This window comes from Chrysochloris asiatica, unplaced genomic scaffold (genome assembly GCF_000296735.1).
Source record: "Chrysochloris asiatica unplaced genomic scaffold, ChrAsi1.0 scaffold00214, whole genome shotgun sequence".
Classification (NCBI taxonomy): Eukaryota; Metazoa; Chordata; class Mammalia; order Afrosoricida; family Chrysochloridae; genus Chrysochloris; species Chrysochloris asiatica.
Window position 1 is genome coordinate 4990987 of NW_006408732.1, and position 4917 is coordinate 4995903.

At 38.3% G+C, this 4917-nt stretch overlaps 1 pseudogene; it reads right to left on the minus strand.

Annotated features, from left to right (window-relative positions):
- Nucleotides 1–740: 740 nt before the first annotated feature.
- On the minus strand, nt 741–4525 carry LOC102810545 (annotated as a pseudogene).
- Between the last annotated feature and the right edge of the window lie 392 nt (nt 4526–4917).

The following is a 4917-nucleotide window of genomic DNA, read 5'->3' on the forward strand; positions in this document are numbered from 1 at the left end:
CTTTGGATACTTCTATGTTGTTGTTGTTTAGTGCTGTTGAGTTGTTTCCAACTCATAGCATCCCTGTATAGGGTTTCCAAGGAAGCTGGGGGGTTTGAGCTGCTGATCTTGTGGTTCTCAATCCAGTGCTGATCCTACAGTGCCACACTAGGAATTCTGGATAGTTCTATACCTGAATTAAATTCTGGAAGGTGTTATCGTGTGTGTCAATCTCCAGTTTTTGTCTGCTGCTGTTGATTTGCAGTCCAAAGGACCCCTGTTAGTATTTTTCCTAAAGTTGGTTTGAGTTTTACCATTTCCTTTAGTTTGTCTTTATCTAGAAATGTTCTAATTATGCCTTTGCATTTGAGGGATAATTTTTCTCTGTATATAATTTTTTTTTTTAAGTTTTTAACATACAAATTTAATTTTCTCTCAAACAGCATAAAGAATAAGGTGGATCCATGAATACTCATATGACATCATGCAATGGAGAAACAATAGTTTCAGAGAATTAGTTAGGTGAACCAATTATCAGAGTAGGAAATACTGTATGTAAACATCACATGAAAAGTCTAAAAATCAAGTTGTGAAAAGTGGACCTATACCTGAAACAAATTAAATTTGAGAAAAAGCAAAAAAATATATTTTGCTCTTTGCAATCTTCACAAACAAAATAATTTTAAGAGCAGATTTCTGTAGTAAAATGCTATGACTAAACTGAAAAAACTTCAGGTATTGGTGCCGATTTCCTTGGCATATTAATTTTTTGGCTTATTTCCTTATTTCCCCCCAAATTCAGGTATCTGATTAAATATATTGAGTAAATTTTGAGGTAAATTCCTTTTAACTCTCCTTTCTGATTGTTCTTTGCTATTTAGTCCATCTTCTTCTGGAACTTCAGTTTTAAGATCTTCCCCATAATTTTCCACTCTTTCATACTCTCTTTGGTTTATTGTATTTAATCAACATCTTTGCTTATGTTTACTAAAATTACGTGAATCCAGAGTAAGTACATGTTTTATAGTTTTCAAGTGACTTCCAAGAATAATTGGAATTTGCTGGTGAAGTGGAATATCTCCCTGAACCTGGCTCCCACCTTTTAATATGCTCTTTTCTTCCTGCTACATCCCTGTCAAATCTCCCATAACTATAATTTTTAAATTTGTCCTCTGAGTTCCTATAGAAGGATTCTGAAGAATCTTTTGTATTGGAAACATGTCTTTCTGATTTATGTGGCTTTTCTGTTTTGCTACTGCTTGCCTGAATTTTATAGCTATTACAAAATCTCTTAGAACCTAAAACCACCTCCAAAACTATCTGGAATTTCAAATGAAGATGAAGAAAGAATCTACCTTTCTCTTTTACCTATGTCTTTTGATATGGTACCCTATCCTGCTTTTCCAGTAATTTTTCCACTTCTTATATTTGGTTAGGAAAAGATGCTGAGGTATTGATTGGAAGTGGATAGTATTCATCTTTCCTATCCTCATCTATCTGACTTGAGGATGCCTTAGATGGATGTCTTTTGGAACATGAGAAGACTCTGAATGGCTTCTCTTATGTTTTTTATGCCTTTTGTGACTGGAAGAGGAAGAGGATGATGACGAAGAATCTGATTTATCAACAGAAGAAACACTTGAAAAGAAAGAAGTTGATTTTCTTTTTTAACCTTTTTTTCTCTTTTAAGAGTTTATGCTTGCCCAGGAGACATCAAGGCAAGTAGTCGGGTTCCCCCAGTGTAAACCCCCTTCCAAGACTAAGACTCAATGGGAATACACACTCTGATTGGTGACCATGGTCGACACCGATAAGGGGAAGTGAGGGAAAAACAGCAATGAAGCTGCAAGCTAAGCCCTACAATGTTCAATAGACTTCTGTGAACCCGGGTAGAGACCTGGTTGGCCAGCAGTGTGGCAAGACCTGGGGACTCTTGGGCCCAGAGTCTGTGACATAGCCACGGAGGACTAGAGTGGAGAGTGAAGCATCCAGCTGATAAGAAGAGGGCATATGCACAAGTAGAGGGGAATAAATGCTGGCGAGGATGTGGAGAGACTGGGATGCTCTTGCACTCCTGGTGGGATTGCAAAATGGTCCAACCTCTCTGGAAAGCAATATGGCGCTTCTTCAGAAGGGTGGAAATAGAAATACCTTATGATCCAGCAATTCCTTTACTTGGTATTTACCCACAAGAAATACGAGCCATACACAAGTAGATATATGAACCAATAATCATAGCAGCACTATTTACAATAACAAAAAGATGGAGACAGCCTAAGTGCCCATCAACTGAAGAATGGATAACCAAACTGTGGTACATACACACAATGGAATATTATGCTACCTTGAAGAGCAACAAGGAAGCTGAAAGCTATCACATAACATAGACGAACCTTGAGGACATTATGTTGAGTGAAATTAGTCAGTCACAAAAGGAGAAATACTACCCACACTTGCAGATAATGCCCACTTGACCTGGCTTCAATAACTGGATGATCAGAGCTCAACCAGAAGAAGAAAGAGGGAAGAAAGCGTAATCTAATACAATTTGATGAACTTAACCTACACTTATGGATGCAGTAGCTCAAAAGAGGGAACAAATCTTTACAGCAAGGATCATTCCCACCCCTTCCATACACAGAGTTGACAGGGATGGGCAACTTGGACATTTGCTACCCAAAATGGAGGGGGGTGGGGCGCTACAAAGGCAAGAAGTGACTGGCTTACAAGCTTTCAAGAGGGAACCTAGATTCAGAGGGCATGAAGGAAGGTAGAATCTCCTCTGAGTAGTATACAATCTGTCTAGGTGGGGCTGATGAAATGAAATTCGGCTGGGTCTCTTGTGATACAATAGTGAATAATTGTTATCAGGACTGCTTGTGAGGGTTGAAAATGTAAAGGTAGATGTTTTGTAGCAAGGAGGGGAGTGATTAACTCTTCAACCTAGGAGTGGAGGTCCCTGGGACCATCAAAGCAGAAGAGCGGAGAGCGGGACCCTACCCAGAAAAGCAGTGATACCTGAGATAAAGGCAGAGACGATGACATGGAGAGATGGAGCAGTTTGGGACTTTAGACACAGAAAGGGAGAGGGGCTGTGTGTTGATGACTGGCGGGGGTGGTGGTGGTGGTAGTGGAAGGTAGGCTTGTAGTATATACCCTTTGATTGGTTGATGATGCATGGAGGGGATTGTACCCATAGCAATGAAACGATATACGATAGGATGAATGTAAAACTAATGTTCTCCCATGTAAACTATCACATTATTCACAATAAAACATTAAAAAAAAAAAGAGTTTATGCAACTTTTCTGCGCTAGTTTCTATTTTCTTTGTTTTCTGTTTTTCCTCCTTTTCAACTTGTTGTTTCCGTTAATTCCATAGATTCTTGCATATACTTTTGAAGTTTCTGCAAAGCATCCTCTGCTTCTTTAAAAGTTTCATCTAAAGCTAAAGTTTTCTTGTGGTAAGTTTCAGCATTTGAAAACTTTATTCTTCTAACTGTCCTCCTCTTTCTACAAGTGTCTGCCAGAGATATTTTCTTGCATTGCTGTGAGTTGGACACTTTTCCAATGCAAGTTCAAAATCTATTACTTTGTTCAGACTTCCTTTTGTTGCATATAATGTTCCACGTGCTACCAAAGCTTCCACATTTTGTTTGTCATTTCCAGAACCTTGTTGTATTGATTCATATCGTCAACATGACATCCAACCTTAAAATAATCTACTCCAATCTTCACACATTTTAAAGCCCAGGATGTAGATGGTTTCTTTCTCAATGAAAAAACATAATCATCTTCAGAGAAATTTTTGATTTGCAGACCTCTCATTAAAGATGGTGAGTTAGATTCATTGATTCCTAGTTTTCCTAGAAGGAATTCCATTACTCCTGGATTGGCAAATCCCAAGGAACTCTGCATGATATTTTTCTAAGACTCCAAAGAGTTGCTGTTCAGTTCAACTCTTTTCCTGTAGTACAAAGGAAACTCTTCAGAACTAATTACACCTATTTAATAGCAGATAAGTGTGGCTGAAGAGGTGAACTGCATAGAGATACTGCCAGCTTTTCATGATATCTGTCAATATCCTTGATTCCAGCTCAGATGATGTTGCCAGTCTGGTAATATGACAAAGGACCACCATGGTTACTGTGAGAAGGCACATCTTTCAATGGTCAAAGAGCTGTGATTTCTAGTGAGATATATCTCTCACAATGTCACTGCCTAAACAGATGAGCACCATGATAAACCCAAATTCCCAAATGGAGCTAATTCTTCCAATCACTGTATCACCACGCTCAATATCTATGAAACAACAGCACTCTCTGGTCCATACTAGGTATGTTCTTGAAGAACTCTAACACTGGCATGATTGCATAGTGATCTTCATTGTCTTCATTAACTTTAGAAACTGTAGGTGCATCAGACTTCCAGGAAAGTGCAAAAAGGAAATCCACTGTTTTGGAAATGAACTTTTGTATTTCAATGTAGTCAACTCTCTCTTCTTTTCTGCCCTATAACTGCTGGGGCTGCCCCAAAGCGAAGAACATGCTCAATATTTCTTAAGTTGAAATAACTGAGGAAAAAAATTCAAGCTGCGACTTGCAATATTGAAGGATTTTAGAGTCGTGGTATAGTGCTGTAGGATAAGCATTGGACTGTTAGCCACAGGTTGACAGTTCAAATCGAGCACCAACTCCTCAGAAACCCTAAACAGGGTCATTATGAGTTGGAACTCGACAGCACTTACCAATAATAACAATGGGCAAATATTGAATGATATTTCTGATGCAAAAAGCAGTGAAAAAAAAAAAAAAAAGACACTGTACCAAAAAGAACTTGTTGATGTTCAACCATTTCAAGAGTTAGCATATGATCCATAACCAATGATATTGAAGGAAGAAGTTCAAATTACACTGAAGACATTTGTGAAAAACAAGAA